Here is a 20,082-nt window from a genome sequence, read left to right as displayed (position 1 = left end):
AGAGGGTTTGGTGGCTTTATCGAATATTATATGGCTATATACATGAGGTTCTATATTTGAACTTTCAATTTGATTCCATTGGTCTGTGTGTCTCCCCTTATGCCAATACCATGCTGTTTTCACTACTATAGCTTTGTAGTATGTTTTGAAGTCAGGAAGTGTGATTCCTCCTATTTTGTTTTTCTTTTTCAATATGTCTTTGGCTATTCGGGGCCTCTTTCCTTTCCGAATAAATTTCATAGTTAGTTTTTCTAGTTCCTTAAAGAAGGCTGTGTTGATTTTTATTGGGATTGCATTGAATGTGTAGATCAGTTTTGGTAGGATAGACATCTTAATAATATTCAGTCTTCCTATCCATGAACAAGGAATATTCTTCCATTTATTTAGGTCTTCTTTGATTTCCTTGAACAGTCTTGCATAGTTCTCGGTGTATAAGTTTTTTACCTCTTTAGTTAAATTTATTCCTAGGTATTTGATTTTTTTATTTACTATTGTGAATGGTATTTGTTTCTTGATTTCCTCCTGATCTTGCTCATTATTGGTGTACAGAATTGCTACTGATTTTTGCGCATTGATCTTATAACCTGCTACTTTGCTGAACTCATTTATGAGTTCTAGAAGCTTTGTTGTAGATCTCTCAGGGTTTTCTATGTATAGGATCATGTCATCTGCAAATAATGAAATTGTGACTTCTTCCCTTTCAATTTGAATGCCTTTTATATCTGGTTCTTGCCTCAGTGCTCGTGCAAGTACTTCCAAGACAATGTTAAATAGGAGCGGAGACAATGGGCATCCTTGTTTTGTTCCTGAGTTTAGAGGAAAGGATTTCAGGATTTCTCCATTGTAAACAATGTTGGCTGTAGGTTTTTCATATATACTCTTTATCATGTTCAAAAAGTTTCCTTGTATTCCCATCTTTTGGAGTGTTTTTATCAAGAAGGGGTGCTGTATTTTGTCAAATGCATTTTCTGCATCTATCGATATAATCATGTGATTTTTTTCCTTCAATCTGTTTATATGGTGTATCACATTAATTGATTTTCTTATGTTGAACCATCCTTGCATACGTGGAATCAATCCCACTTGGTCATGGTGTATAATTCGTTTAATGTGTTGTTGAATACGATTAGCAAGTATTTTATTAAGTATTTTTGCATCTAGGTTCATTAGAGAAATTGGTCTGTAATTTTCCTTTCTTGTGGTGTCTTTGTTTGGCTTTGGTACTAGAATAATGTTGGCCTCGTAGAAGGAGCTCGGCAATGTTCCTTCTGTTTCGATTTTTTGGAATAGTTTCAACAGGATTGGTGTTAGTTCTTTCCGGAATGGTTTGTAGAATTCACCTGTGAAGCCATCTGGCCCGGGGCTCTTCTTATTTAGGAGATTTTTAATGACAGATTCTATCTCTTGGCTTATGATTGGTTTGTTAAGATCCTCAATTTCTTCTTTCGTCAGTATGGGCTGCTTATGTGTTTCTAGGAATTTGTCCATTTCCTCTAAATTGCCATTTTTGTTGGAATACAGTTTTTCAAAGTATCCTCTTATGATAGTCTTTATTTCTGTGGGGTCAGTGATGATATCACCTTTCTCATTTCTTTTTTGTGTATTTGCATCTTTTCTCTTTTTTTCTTTGTTAGTCTTGCTAAAGGTTTGTCAATTTTGTTGATCTTCTCAAAAAACCAGCTCTTGTTTATTTTTTCAAGTGCTTTCTTATTTTCTATTTCATTTAGTTCTGCTCTTTGTTATTTCCTTCCTTCTTCTCCTGTTGGGTTACTTTGTTGTTGTTTTTCTAATTCCGTCAAAAGTTCAGTTAGTTCTTCAATTTTTGCTCTTTCTTCTTTTTGATATATGAATTTATGGCTATAAATTTCCCTCTCAGTAGTGCTTTTGCTGCATCCCATAAATTTTGGTATTTTGTGTTATCATTATCATTTGATTCAAGGTAGTCATTGATTTCTTTTGAGATTTCCTCTTTGACCCACTGTTTTTCTAAGAGTGTGCTGTTTAATTTCCAAATTGTGGTGTGAAGTCTGGGCCTCCGTCCCTTGGAAATTTCCAGCTTCACTCCACTGTGATCAGAGATATTGTTTTGTATGATTTCGATCTTTCTGAATTCATTAAGCCTTTCTTTGTGGCCTAGCATATGGTCTATCTTGGAGAATGTTCCATGTGCACTTGAGAAAAATGTATATCCTGCTCTGTTTGGGTGTAATGATCTATATATGTCTATTAGATCCAGCTCTTCTAGTATACTGTTCAAATGTTTTGTTTCTTTAGTGATTCTCTTTTGAGATGTTCTGTCCAGAATTGATAGTGCTGTATTAAAACCCCCCACTATAATTGTAGATGCATCTATTTTTTCACTTAGTTTTTCCAGCGTTTGTCTCACGTATTTAGAGGCACCCTTGTTAGGAGCATAAATATTTATGATCGTTTGATCTTCTTGACAGATTGTCTCTTTCACTAAAATGTAGTATCCTTCTTTGTCTCTCACAATTTTTTCGCATTTAAAGTCTATTTTGTCTGATATTAATATAGCTACTCCTGCCTTTTTTTGGTTGTTGTTTGCTTGTATGATTGTTTTCCAGCCATTCACTTTCAACCTCCATGAGTCTCTGGGTCTAAGATGTGTCTCTTGTAGACAGCATATAGATGGGTCATATTTCCTTATCCAGTGTCCCAGTCTGAATCTTTTGATAGGTGAGTTTAGTCCGTTGACATTCAGTGTTATTAGGTTCAGAGAATTATTTGTGGTAGCCGTATTTTGGTTGGATTTGTGTTTGTTATATTTTGTTTGTAGTATTTTATTTTCCCCTTCTATTTTTGTCTTTTTTTGTTGCTCTTACACTCTCCTCCATCTCTGACTGTCCTGTTTTTTCCTTTCTTCCTGCAGAACTCCCTTAAGAATTTCTTGAAGGGGAGGTTTCTTGTTGATATACTCTTTCAGTTTCTGTTTATCTGTGAATATTTTGAACTCTCCATCATTTTTGAATGCTAGTTTAGCTGGATAGAGTATTCTTGGTTGGAAATTTTTTTCCTTTAGTACCTTGACTGTATCATACCACTGCCTTCTTGCCTCCATCGTTTCAGATGAGAAATCAGCACTTAATCTTATGGAGCTTCCCTTGTATGTGATGGTTTGCTTTTCTCTTGCTGCTTTTAGAATTTTCTCTTTGTCTTAAGTGTTGGATAATTTGACAAGTATATGTCTTGGGGTGGGCCTGTTGGGGTTTATGATGTTTGGGGTGCTCTGTGCTTCTTGGATATGTACATCTGTCTCTTTCAGTAGATTTGGGAAGTTTTCAGTCATTATTTCCTGCAACACTCATTCTGACCTCTTTCCCTTCTCTTCTCCTTCTGGGATGCCTATAATACGTATGTTTGTGCATTTTGCATTGTCATTCAGGTCCCTAAGTCCTAGCTGGATTTTTTCTGTCTTTTTATCGATCAATTCTACTATCTGTTTGATATCTGATGTACTGTCTTCCACATCGCTAATTCTCTGCTCTGCCTCTTCTAGTCTGCTGATATTTGCTGCAAGTGTGTTTTTGATTTCTTGAATTGTGGTGTTCATTTCCATCATATCTGTTATTTTTTTGCACATGTCTGCAATTTCCCCTCCAAGCGTTGTCTTCATATTGTTAACCTCTTCCTTTACTTCATTAAATTTGTCTGTGATATATGTCCTGAGATCTTTAATTACTTGTGTGAAGTTCTGCTCCCCTTCCTGATTTTTAGTTTGTTGATTGGATTCAGCCATGTTTTCCTGATTACTGGTTTGGTTTGTATATTTTTGTTGCTGTCTTGTCATCATTTCTTCTTGACGGGTTTAATCAGTTCCTTAGCTTCTTTGTCTATTTTTGGGGATTAATTAGCTGTTGTTTTTGCATAAGTGTTATATCTTCTCTTTGTCACTTTGTTCTTCTTATTCTAATTTCTTATTGCTGGTTGAGTTCACTTTGAAGGAACGTATTAGGGCCAGGGAAAGTCAATTGTGTAAGAAAGGAAATTGTGTAAAGTAGTATTCATAATAAATGTTAACAGAGCAACAATATGAGATCTGGGAGGATGGATATTAGATTCATGTAAGTTGTGTAGAGTTATAGCAGTAAGTAGAGTACCTATAATGAGGTAGTTGACTGAATATGGGAGGAATATGGTATGAATTAAAAAGATAGTGTTTTCACGAGAGAGGTAAAGAGAAAAGAAAGGCAATAGTTTCAAGAGTGGATAAAAGACAGAAAGCAAAACAAAGGTATTAAAAATTAGGAGTTAGACAATTTCAGGATCAAAGAAAGGGAGGTGGAATATAGGAGAGACAGTAGATGATGGAGGATATCAAGATGTGGGGGAAAGGGGATAGTGTAGGTAGCCAAAATCAATTCACACAGAAATGAGGCAACGGAGGATGAGGAAACACAGCAAATGTGAGGCATTCCCTGCAGCACCTATTGTATAATTAAGATAAAATAAAAGAAGAAGAAAATGAGGAATGAGAGAAGAGAGAGAAAAAAAATGAGAAGAAAGAAAGAACGAAAAAGGGGGGTGGGTAACGAAAAGGGAGGGGAACAAGTAAGGAAAAGAAAAGAAGGCAGAACACCAGCAACAGCAACAACAAAAAAACCCTAAATAAATGAAAATAAAAAGACCTTGGGGGATACAATGGGAGAAAAGACTAGGAAATAATGCAATATTATCAACCAGGACAATAAAAAATAAAAAATTAAAATTAAAATAAAAATGAAACTGCAAATGTTGAAGGCTAGGACAATCAAGGACCTCAGATGTGCCTCAGGGTGTGGTGGATTCAGGGATGGAAAGTCTGTGACATTGCAGCCTCAAGAGGCATGAGTCTCTGGGGCATGGGCCACCAGGGTCCAGGGGACACAGACCTGGCAACCTCAAATCCAGCCAACAGGGAGCCTGGGAGCACAGCAATGCAACACAGCTTTCAGGGATCCCAGCAGCTGGGTGCCAGCCCTATGGGAGAGGTCACATCCGCAAACTCTGACCTATGTGTCTGAAACCCGCAATTCCCCCTCTCTCTAGGGTCTACTCTGTGGCTGTATCACCAACTCGACCTCAGGACACCTCCTGCCCTGCAAGCCCCCGAAACAGCCAGATGGGGGCGCCTCTATGTTGAAGCCAATTTAAGGACGCTGCAGATCCGCAGCCAGGCCTAGGAGGCGGGACTCTAGCCAGAAGCGCTAATATCAGTGTCGGAAACCGAAAATCTCATGCCTCGCAAAAGATCCTCTAATCGGCTTCCAGATGCCTCCCACCCTGCAATCCCCCGAAATAGCCTCCTGGTGACATCTCTTTACTGAAAGCGATTTAAGGCCGCTGCAAATCAGCAGCCGGCCTTGGGGATGGGGCTCTACCTGGAAGCACTATTATTCGTGTCAGAAATCAAAAATTCCCCGCCTTGCAAAAAACTCCCGTCTGTCTCACCAAATCGGTTTGCAAAGGCCTCCTGCCCTGTTAGCCCCTTAACAGCCCGCTCAGGGCTTATGAATTCCCCAGTACCACAGAGCCTCCAGGAATTGCCGCCGCAGTGCCAGTGCTGCAATTCCACCCACCCCAGGGGGGAGCATCCTGCACGCAGCCCCTAACTCAGTGTAAGAGAGTCTCAATTCTATCTCTTACACGAATTTTCTCTGTTAACTTCCCATGAAATTGATGTCCAGGCACCTCCCGCCCTGCAAAATCCCAAAACAGCCTGGTCCTGAAGAATTTCTAAGGCTGCCCAGCCGCTTCTTTGCAGGAGAGACTATCAGGTGCACTCACTCAACCACCATCTTGCCCCGCCCCTCTCTTTATCTTTTAAAGCAGCACAATCCCTAGACCCTAAGTCAACTTAGAGTCAGAGGATAACCCTTATCCTTTATCTCAAGACCACTTTAAAAAGTTTTTATTGAAGTATATAGGCCAAAAATTTGTCAGGAGGTCATCAGAGGGGTGACACTTAAGCATGCCTCAGCATGTTACCAGAGACAGCCATAGTAGATAGAAACCCAGATACTGGTTCTCCTAAGGGCTACAGAGACCCACAGGTTCTATGGTCATGGCAGATGACTCTGGAGTTCACTGCCATGTCAGTTGACCCTACTTTGGAGTTTGTGTTTCTGAGTGTGATGGAGTTGGACTCAGATATGACCTTTCTACACATGCCTCTTCTGTTATTTTTACTGAACCTGTGTTTGGCATTGGGGTAAGTGTATACTCAGGAGACCTGAATCTCTGGACCATCCATGTGACAGCCAGATCCTGAGCCTCAGCAGACTTGCAACTCCCACCCTGGTTTATTGGACTTACTCTGGCTAACAGAGATGTGAAAAAGGTCAACCATGATGCCAGGGCACCAAGACTGTCTACAACTGCAAGCAGGAGAATTGCATCCATCATTCATGTGCAATCTGAGCACCTTCCTGATATAGAGGGGAAATGGACATAACCATCCCGAGTTCCACAGGATGGAGGAATAGAGTATGGATTAGAGCGGACTTACTGGTGTTCTCCTGGGGAACAATTGTGATTAGTAATGGAAGAAATTGTAGTAGTCTTGTGGAGAGGGTGGCGACAGTGGCTGCTGATGGTAGGGAGAGGGAAGAACAGATACGATGTGTGGGCATTTTCTGAATTTGGAGTTGTCCTGGATGGTGCTGCAGGGATATATGCTGGACATTGTGTGTCCTGCCATGGCACACTGAGTGGGTTGGGGGAGAGTGTAGACTACAATGTAGGCCACTGTCCATGTGGTGCAGCAGAGCTCCAAAATGTATTCACCAGGTGCAGTGAATGTGCCACGATGATAGAAGAGGTTGTTGATGAGGGAAGAGTGGGTTGGGTGGGGTGGGGGGTATATGGGGACCTCTAGTATTTTTTGAAAGTAACATACAAAGAAAAAACAGGGCTCTGTGGGTCCCAGGAGTGGGGGAGGTCTTGGCTGAGGCTCCAGCTCAGTCCATCTTTAGGCCTTAGGAACAGGCCGTGAGCTCCCCCTGGTGTCCTGACATGGCATTGCCACATTACCCGGAGACCTGAGGCCATCAGGGCTGCTCCTGCCTTCCCTCTGCTCTGCACACTGTCTCTGCCTTAGGAAAAAGCCAGAGGCATGGTAGGACATTTGTTTCAAGGCCACAGGCCACTCTTCATCCTTTGCCTTCACTCTCATCTCTTCCTGGTTCATCTGACATGGAGCAGCCAATTCTCTTTCCATAAATTTAAGTTTGATTCCTTATCTTACCTCTTGGCCCCTCTCCTGCACTGCACCCCAAAGCTCCCACCTCCGCACTCACAGTAACATCTCTTATTCTCATTACTATTTGTCACTCTTTGTCCTTTCCTTCCCTCATGACAGCCCCACCTCCCATAGGACCCTAAACCTGAGCCTGCACATAGTAGGTGTTCAGCCTAATGTGTGGACAGACACAACTCTGCATCTGTCTGCACTCCTGATGCACACCCTGATGAGCCCTGAGTCCCTCTGTCTGGCCCCTTTCATGGACTTTGTCTCCATGGTGATCTTTTCCTCTTAATTAAATAATTTCTGCTCAATTGGAGATGGTCAATATGTTGCTGCCCAGGATGGAATTTGGGACAGAATGGAGAAGCTACTCCTACATTCTCTAGAACATTTTTTTTAAATGTCTTAACAAAAGCTCTTTGTTTATAAAAGTTACCTTTGATGGAAACAAAATTGCTGTGTAAAATAAGTTGTTTCAAAATACATTTCTAAAGGTAGCAATTACCTCTTAGTTAAAAAACAATTATCTATTAACCAAGGTCTATAATTCTATTCCAGTAACAGAAAAGAAAATAAAGATTTACAAGGTAATTGTCTCTGTTTCTGGAAGACACAGATGCTATCAGCTGGAGGAAATTCCCTAAGTAGGACTTTTACTCAAATGCAAACTCAGCTTACAATGAGCTCTTGCAAATTCTTTTTTCTTTTTTTAAATTTTCCCTAGCATACTTAATAAATTCCATAATAACCCAGATATCTGACTATGAATAGAGATGTTATACAGTCATTGAACTCTTGTTCTTTTTAAAAACATTGTCAAATGACCTCAATAGAGAGCTTTTAACCTTTCACAATTCAACATCAAAAGGGCAAAGTTAACAAGAATACCAGATGACTTTGTCAAGTACTACACCTTCATAAATAATGGATTTTTGCCCCATTTTATTTTTCATCTGAACACAACAAAACAACCCTCCTCATCCTTGATTAAATGTTTTCTCTAGAACCTGTTCCCTGGAGTGGGTCTGAGACACCAGTGTTTAGCCAAACCAACAACGTTTGGCCAAGGCCTGGGAGCAGCACAGGGACCCCCATTGTGCTGTCACCAGTATGTTTGTGTCTCATGTCCTGATGGCCTGTGTGCCCCAAGGCTGCCATCCCAACTGAGCAGTGATAACCCACCTCATCCTCAAGCTGGAGCCCAGAGGAGCCCAGGGAGGCCATGTTCCCTGACCTGGAGGCTGAGAATGGATCCGGGACCTGTGAAGGCCCAGGCCTGCTTCACAGATAAGGAGTTTGGTGGCCCTGCACCCTAATGTGGGTGCTGCTCCCAGAGCCTTAGATGCTAAATATCTGCCCCATAGTTAATTTAAGAAAGGGTCCCAAGGATATGCTGCGTTTGCATATATCAGGGTCCCAGATCCTAGATGATCCCCCCAAAATGATTTACATTGAAATGTTGACCATCATGGCCATCTCGAGAGTGTGGACAGATATAGGGAAAGTCCCAGGCACAGTGGGAACCAGGGCTGGCCACACAGGGGCAGGTGCCAACTCACCTGGACCTAAACAGCCTTTCAGTGAAGGTTGTTGGAGGCAAGGTGGCCTCCTGCTTGCTAAGGCTGGCGCTCCCCAGCCCTTCCCACTCTTTGAGAGAAAACAATTTGAGGGGCCTCCCAAGACTGTCATTCCTGATCCCTATACCCTTCTCCACTGAGGGCAGAACAACAGCCTGGTCTGCAGTCAATTCTCAGGCAGCCTTTTCCCAAAAACATGTATTGAATTCCCTGAAGTAAATGCTTCCCCCTCATGTCAATGACATCTCTTTGTTTAACAATCCTGTTCTTCACACACGCACACAATATAGAAACACAAAATCCTCTCTTTTATAAATAGAAATCTATTGCTTCCTAGAATGACTAACTTGAATATTTTAACACATTCACTGAGGTAAAATTTTCCTGCCCTAAATCTTACCTCATTTAGGTGGACATTTCAGTGAGCTTTAGTAATTTTGCAGTGTTGTGCGAACATTACACAGTTTTGTTTTAGAAATATCTGGGAGTGGCTGTCCCCACTCCCAGGGCCCAGCAACCAGGATGTTAATTTCTGCCTTTATGGTTTTGATTTCTCTGAGCATTCCATATGCATGGAATCACACTATGGGTGGCCTTCGCATGTAGTTTCATTATCTTGGCATGTTTCTGAGGTACTTCCAGGTTAGTTCCTTATATAAATCAATTTTAATTTCAGATACTCCATGTCCACTAAACATACTCTCCCACTGCCCACTTCCCCTGTCACTATGTAGTTCCTTTTTATTTATGAGTTGAATGCCACAGGAAGGATCAATCACTTTGTGCTTCTCCATTCACAGCTGGGTGTACGTTTTGATTGTTTCCACTTTTGGTTCTAACTAATAGAGCTAGTATGACTCTTTGTGGACAATTCTGTACTGACCTATTTTTTTTTCATTTCTTTTCAATTCAAACCTAAGATTTGAATTGCAAGGGCTTATGATAATTTTTATCATTTTATTTTTTAATTAAAAAATAGTAATATAACTGACTTTTGAGTCTTTGGCTGTTCATTTCTATGTTCCTTAACCCTAGTTTATACCGGTGTCACCTCCATGTCAATCAGGAATAGTAGCTCAATCAAATGGAGAGAGTTTGAAAACTTTACAGTAGCCTCCTCCTTCTAGCATCCTCGGGGCTGGAATCTCCATATGTCTATCACACTCTGGAGGATAATAAGAGACCATCCAAAGCTTTTGAGTTTCAGGGCTCCAGAAACACTCTGGAGGCATATGTCTTGGTGGAAGGCTGAGAAAACAGTTTTTGTCTCACTTTCCCAACCATCTTTTGTACTGTGTACCACTCATTGCTTCACCTAACCCACAGTGATACTCAGCCTCATCCTCAGGCTGGAGGTTGGTGATGGGCAGGTAGTGGTTTATCCCAGATTTGAAGCCTGAGAAGTGATTGGGGATCCTGTCCCCCAGATCTAGACATGCCAGTACTTCCTACATGCATCATGAAATGGGGGCTCTTCCCTGGCCTCCCCTGGTATCATTCAATGAGGTAGCTACTGTGCTCATGGCTCAGGGTGCAGGTGAGCTTGAATGAGGCTCCCAGGAAGGCAGATGCAGAGGGTGGCTGTGTCAGCACAGGCTGGGAGAGGGACCCTACAAACACAGACTAAAATTATGACCTGGTGGAAGGACAGGAGGGAAGGCCATTCCGGATATATGGTCTGGGTTCTTCCCTGCTCTGGGGCACCAAGATACTGAGGATGGACCTGATCTGTGCAGTGGACAAGTAGGGTGAGGAGGCCAAGTGGCATCCAGACAACAGTGCAAACCCTGAGCTCTGATGAGGTAGATATGTCCCTCCTCTCTCTTATCCCCTCAGTCCTCAGGGGAGAGGAGCCTACATACAAATGGGCTCCTCTTTCCCTGCCTAGCTGACACCTCCCTGGGCCCAGTGTGTTCCCTGTGACAAATGTCATTTCTGGTAGTGTGGGATCTGGGATGGGCATGTCTGAGGCCCCCACTGAGGCCAAGAGAAGACCAGCTGTGGGGTTTAGTGAGCACTGAGCACAGACCAGGAGGTAGGGGTCTGGTGTCTCAGCTAAGAGCCCCACAGACCCTCAGCAGCAGGGACACAGCTCCCGCTACTGACCAGGCCCTGCTCCAGCATGTCTCTGGCCATAGGACAAGTGACCCTGACAGAGGCTCCTGCTTCCTCATCTGGGACTTATCCATGCCCACAACCTCACATCACCATTGAGTTTTCTGTTGGGGCATTTTCATCAGAAATGAGAAATTCATCCCACTTTATAAAGGGTACTCTACTATAAACTTATTGTGATTCTAGCAATGCAAGAACTTATATTACTGATGTGGTGGCAGTGGCCAATGGAGGTGTTAAGTGCAGGCAGATGAAAAACAGGTGTAATATGGGAGCATTTTTGGAACTTAGGAATTTTTCTGAATAATGTTGAAATGACAGATTCAGACCACTATATATCTTGTCATAACCTACAGAATAGGTGGGAGTGTACACTACAATGTAAACTTTAATCCACACATAGTGAAAATGCTCCAAAATGTATTCATCAATTGCAATGAATGTATCTCACCAATGAAGGATGTTAATGTAGGAAAATATGGGAGTTGTGGGAGCCAGGCGTATGGGAATATACTATATTTTTATGTGACATTTGTGAAATCTAAGTATGTTTAAAAATAAAAATATATTCTAAAAAAAGGAGAGAGACACTTAGGCATCATCAGCACACCATTCTGGATGACTCTACTATCACGGGAAGCCTGGGAAGAATGCAGAATTAATAAGGACCCTGAGCATCAAGCTCTCCAGGAAGTCATGGAGCTGAGAAGTTCTGAGACCCCTGTGTAGGTTGAGGGGACTGAGGGAAGTCCAGAGGCTCCTGATGGGACATTTTCAGAGTCCTTTCAGACAGTCATCTGTGCAGGGAGAAGGGTGAAGAGGGGAGGACCCCATGCCAGGGTCTGGGGGTCTCCAGAGTCTGTTTCCTACAGCACCAGAGTGAAGACCCAGCTTCCCTACCACCTCATGAGCCTCCATAAAGAATTTTCGGAGTTAGAACTTCTTCTTTTTTCTGTATTCCTGATCCATTTGTGTACCAGCCTGATCTCCTTGGCATGAGCAAGAAATCATCTTGGATTGAGAAAGAGAGTAGCTAATTACAAATCTGGATGCAGGTGGGTAAGGAGGAAACTGGCACTGGATGTCCCAGTTCCTGCTGGCAGGTCACACAGGTAGTCCCATCACATCATGGAGAACTTTCTTACTACTCAACATCTCAGGAGCCACAGGGAAAGAATGAGCAGCTTCTCGATCCAGGCAGACATGAGCAGATATGTGAAAAGGGGAAAGGGACCTTGTTGGAGGAAAAGCAACATGGCCAGGTGACCATGAAACACTCTCAGAAAACAAATATCTGTGAGTAATCCTTGGACTTTGGACTGGCATGGGGAAGTCAACCATTTTTGTTCTCATCCATCATGTCCCTGAAGGGATATTTCATAAAAAAAATAAATTATCTGCCTATGTAGGTATGATGGGGAGGAATACAGTAGCAGTGGATGAAATTAAACATTTGAACTAATGAAAGGAAGGCATTTGCATCTCCAGTGGTGCCAGGAAAATCAAGTGCTGACTGAAAAAGTGTCAATAGAAGCCACCACTTAAGGGAGACAGCCACAGGCAGAGAGAGGGTGACTACACCAGGCTGGGGGTGCTGGGGATGGTTTCAGTCTCACTTTATTATGGGTCTGAAACTGTTAAGTCTTAAAGCTGCTGTGCCATGCATGGCAGTAATAGCCTCATCATCAGGCTGGAGCTCAGAGATGTGCAGAATCCTAGCATTATTTGATGCATCATGTGATCTTGAGAATGGCTGGGGACGTAGGAGACCTGGTACTTGTCTGAGTCTGTGTGGAATATAAGAAGGTGCCATGGATGGCTCCCTGGTTTCTGCTGAAGCCAGTGTATCCAGAAGTTGCCCATAGTGAAGCCACTGCTCAGGGTGAAGGTAAGCCTTGCAGAAGTTTCCAGGAAGACAGAAAGGGTGGACAGCTGAGTCAGCACAAGCTGGGAGAGAAGACCTAGAAGTATAAATGAGATTGGGTGATGAGGCAGAGACCAGAGTGAAACTGCTGGGAGAACAGGGGCAGAGGAATGGATAAAAGTGCAAGAAGTGTCCTGATTCTCTGTGGCTTGCTCCCGCCTATCAGTAAGAGAGGGGCATGAGGAGGAGAAGAATTCAACCCATGGTGAACACAAACCTTAGCCCCACAGAAGGCTGGGCTGCCCCAGGCCTCCTTTTCGATCCTACCACCTGCCAGAGGAGGGGGCTCATCATGCAAATGTTCTTCCATCAACTGACTGCCCAGACCCTTCCTGAGCCCTGATGCTGAGGTCCAGCTCACACTAGAACCAGGTGAATGAAAGTTCATTTTCCCTGTGGGAGAGAAGTGGGGGGAAGTAGAGACAACACAAAGTCCTGAGCAGGGGACAATGCCAAGCCAGAAAGGACTGCTGTGTCTCCATCAGTGAGCAGAGGCCACAGCCTGTCAGGTCAGTGTCCTTTGAGTGAATGGTTCTTCTTGCAGGAATGACAGAAGTGTCACAGCACATCCTGTCAGCCATATGGCCCACAGACCTGAGAGCCAAGGTGAATTCTGCCCCTCACCTGGTACTTGTCTGGGTTGATATATTGATGTCTTATTCTAGATAATGTGATCCCTGTATGCTGCGCTGGATTCCAAACTAGCTCTTCACTCCAGAACAGTCACAGTTTTATTGAAACTGCAATCATTTACATGAACTAACACTTCATCTTTTGGAATGTCTGGAGAACATGTCGACAAGTATCAGTGATCACATGGGTGTCAAGCTGTTCAGAAATGTGAGTAGGAGCTTTTCAAGGGTAAAGCATAGAACTGGCATTTTTCCGGGAATAAATTGACAAGTTTAGAAATCAAAATTCAGGAGTTCCCATGGGTACTGAGCACCATCAGCTCCAGGAAAACCCCACCAGTGACACCTACTTACCCAACATCCCTGGAGCAGACCCCAGGTTTTCCCAAAAAACTGGAGCTTCCATTACCTTCATCCTTTTGATCCCTTAAAGAGGTTTGATGACATAATCTCCAAATTCCATCCATGTCTGAACCCCTCTCCCTGACATGACACTTGAAGATGTAAGTCCTAGAAAATGAGCCAGCCTAGCTCTGACCCTGGACTTCCCCTGGGCCTGTGTCCTCATGCAGATCTTCACACCATAGGACCTTGACCTGTGAACACAGGGAGCCTCAGACAACCCTGACTACAGGTGATGAGGAGCGAAGGTAATGCCTGTGCTCTGACCTCCAACAAGGGGCTTCTGTGTTTTTGAAGAACTTTCCATGTACTGGAATCTCTCAGGGCCTCTGACTAGAAAAAGTGACAGAAGTCTTTCCTCCAAGAAAAAGGCCAACCTCACAGGCTTTGATATTTTAACACATTTTTCAAAAGGAGGAGTTTCAATGTCATCATGAATTTTGTTCTTATGTGTTTGACGATTGTTTTCTGAGATTTCAGAAGTTTTGACTGGGAATTAGGAATTTGGGGAAATTCATGAGCCAGAAGCCTCTTCCAGGCATAGTTTGTGCACAAGAAAAAAAAAAAATTTATAGGAAAGAGGTCAGGATGCAAAAGCCTGAACAGCTGGAGGTTTTTGTCCCACTTCCCCATCTGCCTGAGTAACTAAGAAAAACACTGTTGTGGTATATGCTACAGTAATAGGCAGCATTGCCCTCAGACTGGCAGCCAGAGCTGAGCAAAAGCCCTGCATTGGCTGAGGCATCTTTGGCTCCAGAGAAGTGGTTAGGGACCCCAAATCCCTGGTTCTTGCTTGAGTCTATGTTGTATCTCAGGGGATAAGGAGAAAATGGGGATTCCTGCTTGGCTTCTGCTGGTACCAGATTATGTATTTGACATCCCTGCTTATGGTGCAGGATGTCTTGCTGATGTTCCTGGAGATGCAAACAGGGAGAACAGCTGAGTCAGCACAGGCTGGGAGAGGGAGCCTGCAGACACAGACAGGCATGAGTCCTAGGCCAAGTGTCAGGTCTAAAATGTGTGGAGCTCTGAGCTAGGCGATCTGCCCTGGATTCCCAAGGCCTGTCCCTATCTTAGCCCTGATGCTGGAGTTCAGCTCTCACTAGACCCAGGAGGAGGAAGGTTTGCTTGCTCCTGGGGAGAGCCCTGGGAGGAAGGAGCTGTTGAGATGGCACAGCAGTCCTCACTCAGGGGACTCTGCCAGGCCAGAGAGGAGGAAACAGTAGTCCCACAGCATCCCCTGCTGATTGTCAGGCCAAACCTCAGCACGGCCCTAAGACCTGAGAGACCACCTCATTTCTCCCTCTCACAGGTCTCTTCCTGGGTCCAAAGTTTGATGTGCTATTCTAGATAATGTGACTCCAAGATGCTGCATTTGATTCCTAAAGAGCTTCTCACTGCAGGAGGATCCCAGATTTAGGGAAGGCAAACATGTATGTAAACTACAATTTTTTAAAAAGATTTATTTTTATGTTTTGTTTTATTTATTCCCACCTTGCCGCTTGCTTGCTGTCTGCTCTCTGTCTATTTGCTACTGTTCTTCTGTGTCTCTTTGTCTCTCTTTGTTGCATCATCTTGCTGACCCAGCTCTCTGTGGCACAGGCTGTCAGCTCTCCACAGGTGTGGGCCAGTTTGCCTTCACAAGGAGGCCCTGGGAATGAACCCAGGACCTCCCATATGGTAGGTGGGAGTCCAATCCGTTGAGCCACATCTGCTCCCCTAAACTACAATTTTACCTGTTGGAAAGTACAAAGAAAAATCTGACAAGACTCAGTTGCCACATCACGTCAGCTGGCATGGAGAGTGTCTTGTGGACTGTTCAGAAAGGTGGGTAGGGGCTCTTCAAGGGAACACCAAAGAATTGACAATTTTCAGGGAATAAAATTCATTGGAGTAATTCAAAGGGCACAATTCAGCAAGAGATCTCAAATATTTGCAAAGCTTTGATTTTTGATAGTAGATTTCATTTAGTGTTTTAGGGAAACAGTTCCTTTTGTCAGTCTAATATTTCCCAATGCACAGTGTAACATGTTTCCTTATTGTATCAAGTCAGCCTTTATCACCCTAAGTGAAGTTTGTCCTTTGACACATATTTCCATGGCAATTTCTTGTTAAATTTTGTTATAGGACTTATACAATTTGTTCATTTTCAAGCCAGACTTTTTCATCTGGATTTTCTTACTCAGGATTATTTTCAGATTTACAGGAAGTTAAGTTTGGTGTTTAGTGTCAAAAGGTCTGCAAATGTGTTTGAATGCCTGGGGAGGCAAAGAGAAAAGGCACCATGTCCTCAGTGAGACACATCCACACCCACCTCAACTCTGCAAATGGAGCCATGTCTAGACTCCCAAGGTCATGTAGTAAATAGACCAGGGCCAGGCTTACCCTCTTCCCTGGGGCAAATCCCTGTTCATGGCCCTCGGAGAGATCTTTCTTCTTCAGGTCAGGCATGTCCAGAGCCAGCCAGGCTCATATTCCTTCAGTGGCTCTCTGAACTTCCTGCATGATTTTTTCATACATTTACAACTTCTCTAAAAACAAGAGTGAATATTATAGCTGAAATGTCCTGGGCCCATATTATATCTCTTACGATATTTTCTATTTCTCCTTTGTTACGCAGGTAGAATTTCTCCTTTTTTCATCATATAACTAGATGCTAGAATGAGCCCTGTCTCCATGTCCTTCTATCTCAAGAGCCTCTCAAGGATGAAATAGAATCTCTTATCCCAGAACAAAGCAACTGTAAGAGGAGATACATTAGTCATGTTCCACCTAATGTACTCGTATTTGTGGCACCACTGTAGTTCACAACATGTCCAGTGTAGCAGTTTGATGTTATTGGTGAATTCCAAAAAGAAATATTGGATTATGTTTATAAACTGGTCTTTTCAAGTAAAATCCTCTGTCAGTTGGGCATACAGTCCCCACCCTTTGGTTGGTGGGGACTCATAGATAAAAGGCATGGCAAAAGACAGAATTAGAGTGTTCATGATGTTGGCGTTTTCATGTTGGAGTTTGATGCTGAAGCTGGAGCTCTGGGAAGAGAGGGACCCTGAGGCTGGAAAGAAGCAATCCCGTGGAAGAAAGGAACCCTAAGCACAGAGAGAAGAAGATCTGGGAAGAGAAGAACCCAGGAAGCCTGAACCCTGACAGATTCCAGCAGCCATCTTGTTCCAACATGGGAAATAGAATTTGGTAAGGGAAATAAATTATGCTTTATGGCCTGGTATCTGTAAGCTCCTACCCCAAATAAATACCCTTTATATAAACAAACCCATTTCTGGTATTTTGCATCAGCACCCCTTTGGCTAGCTAATACATCCAGTTTCTAATTGAGCAAATAAATGCTCAAAATCAATCAAGTACTTTAAAAGGTGATATTGTTATATTAATACTTACAGTTTTGAAATGATCCTCTTGAAACAGATCAACATTTATAGGACCTAATTAAGTGATATCCCAAATAAGTGGATTGGAGAAGATTTTCAGAGTTCATTAAATGTACCTGTCAGGATTGCAATCTGCATGTTACCAAATGCATGTTTTCCTTCACAGTATTCACTGTGGAATAACTACATCTGATTTATGAGGAAGGGCAGTGATTGCTGATATGTGAATATATGTTTATGTACATACTCAGGCATATGTGTATTTATGAATGTTTTATGAAATATTACTTTTTGTCCATGGTAAAAATAATGCTTGATGATAGAGATGTTAATGCACATTGAATACTGTTTCTTAGAAGAAATGTTAAAGTCTCTCATTCTCACTGTTGCTTTTTATGTTCTACAGCTTCCCTTCCCTTCCCTAAAGATTAGTGGCACAGAGGGAGAGAGGAAGCAGAATCTGGAGGAAGCACCCTGGAGAAAGGGACAAGTGCTGGAAATGTACTGCCTGGGACCTACTGCCTGAGGAATGTGGGAATGAACTACTGGACAGGGGAGAGCAGCCCTGCGCCCTCCCTTCTCCCACTCTGCAGTTCATTTCTACTTCCTCTTCACTCTCCTCCCTATGAAAGCTGAGCCATTCTGTGCATAGGAAGAGGTTTTGGTTGTGCTTCCTCACAGGTTTAATTGACTGTGCAAGTGTAACGGCCCGTATACAGAGAACAGTGATATTCAGCCTCATCCTCGGGCTTAGCCCCTTGATCGTGAGGGTGGCTTTGTTCCCAGAGATTGAGCCTGAAAAGCAATCAGGGAGCCCAGGGGGGTAGCAGCTCATGCTGTAGATCAGCATGTGGGGAGCCTGGAGTGGGATAGGCTGGTACCAGGTAGGGTAGTGACTGGTAGAAACACCCAGAGTTGAGGCTGCAGGTGAGCATGACTGCCCTTCCTACAGACACTGACAGTGATGGCTCCTGGGCCACCACAGTTTGAGAATCTGCCCCTGAGGTCAACAGGATAGAGGCAGTGTTGGAGGCAAGGGGTTGCCCTGAGTCATCTGCTCTCAAATGAACAACACAGGAATGCAGGGTTCCTTCTGCTGACCTGAGCCATAAGCAAGCAGTCCGAGAAGAGCTGCCCAGGCCATGGTAGGGATGCTCATGAGGATTCACTTCTCATTCTCCACCAGAGGAGTTTGGTGTCCTCAGGGCCTTTTTATGGCTTCCCAGACAAGGTTCTTCATGCAAATCTGCTTCCTCCCTCTTCCTGCCCCAGTGTTCACCCTGCTGTGCCCCTGGGCAGGATCTTCAAAGAGGCAGGTGGTCCTCAGCTAGACCAGTGCCCACATGGAGAAGGAGGCACTGTAGGATGTGATTAGGATTAACACATTTTACCAAACTCATCACTCACATGCCCCCTGATAACCTCAGTACACAAGGTCTTCTCTGGAAACTCTGAGGCCTGGAGGATTAGAAGGGGAGGTCTCAACCTTCTGGACCCAGCCTGTCTCTACTTTCCCACAACTAACCCTCTTGCTGTGAATATTTTCTTCCCTCTCCTGTTGTACTGGGAAAAATTTTAGTGAGTATTGTTCAAACCTAAAATTGAAACATCATGCAGAAAACTTTGTTAATCAGCAACAATGCCTTATAGGTCAGCACTTTTCATATTTCAGGGGGAATAATGAGAACTAGAACAGTGGGAACATTGGGGAACATTTTGTAACAAATCAGAACAGATGGGGGCATTCCACGGAGTATTGTGTTCCTCCCTGGGAAGACTGGTCACTTTCTCTGGGATTGACATATAATCCTTGGTATGTACTGCCCAGGGAATATTGTGTTCCTTCCTGAGGAGGCTGGCCACTTCCTTGGGAATTGGCTTGGTGCTCACAAGTTGGCATCTATAGTATTCAGTTCATTGATTATAAGCTCAATTAAAGATATAGTCCCTGGTCAGACCCATTGAAGTCCCACCCTAAGAGAGGGTGCTGTACACAAGTGTTGTTTTCAATCAAGATTCTGATATTGGCTGCTGATTCAGGACTTCCCAGCTGTAACCTAGATGCTGGTGAGGTTGTGTATAAGATTGTTCTATTTTTCTGTCTTTTTGTGACTTTGTTCAATATTGAGTCAATCTTTTGACTGGATATATTATTCTTGTTTCTCACTCTAGTTGTCAGCATAGACTTATTGAACTATTTATATGCATCCAATCAGGACTCTGGCTGGATTTGGTCCAGGAAAGTTGGTGTGTCCCTAGGTTTGGTGAGCTTATATTTATAAGTATGTATATCATGGCGGATTGTGAAATGCCAGTTAGACCCCTGTTTATTAAAAAAATCCTTTGCTTATTTCATGTTTTTTTTTTTCAATTAACAAAGATTTTATATATATAGCATCTAATTGGGGTTCTGGCCAGACCTGGACCAGGAATATTGATATGTCCCCTGGTTTGGTGAGCTTATGTATATTGTATATGTATATCGTGTATGTGTGTTGCAAAGGATTATGAGGCAGTGGGTGGACCGATTTATAGACAATCCTTTGAGTATTTTTTTTTGCATTTTAAAAAATTTATTGAAATATATCTCATAAATAAACATACATAAACAGTAAGTGTATAATAGTTGTGAACTTACAAAACAAACATATATAACATCAAACAAACATATATAACATCTCACCCTACCACCAATAACTTGCATTGTTTTTAAAACTTTTTAGCTAATGATTAAAGAGCATTGTCAAAATATTACTACTAAAGAAAGTGGTTTTCCCCTAAGCAATCGGTTGTTAATATC

At 42.9% G+C, this 20,082-nt stretch overlaps 1 long non-coding RNA gene across 1 annotated transcript; it reads left to right on the top strand.

Annotated features, from left to right (window-relative positions):
• The first annotated feature begins 15,518 nt into the window (after positions 1–15,518).
• On the top strand, positions 15,519–17,931 carry LOC131274608 (uncharacterized). The gene is made up of 3 exons (XR_009181891.2): positions 15,519–15,720; positions 16,514–17,088; positions 17,689–17,931. It is a non-coding gene; the product is annotated as an uncharacterized lncRNA (long non-coding RNA).
• Positions 17,932–20,082: the final 2,151 nt, after the last annotated feature.

This window comes from Dasypus novemcinctus, chromosome 19 (genome assembly GCF_030445035.2).
Source record: "Dasypus novemcinctus isolate mDasNov1 chromosome 19, mDasNov1.1.hap2, whole genome shotgun sequence".
Classification (NCBI taxonomy): Eukaryota; Metazoa; Chordata; class Mammalia; order Cingulata; family Dasypodidae; genus Dasypus; species Dasypus novemcinctus.
This window is presented reverse-complemented; position numbering and strand designations above follow the sequence as displayed.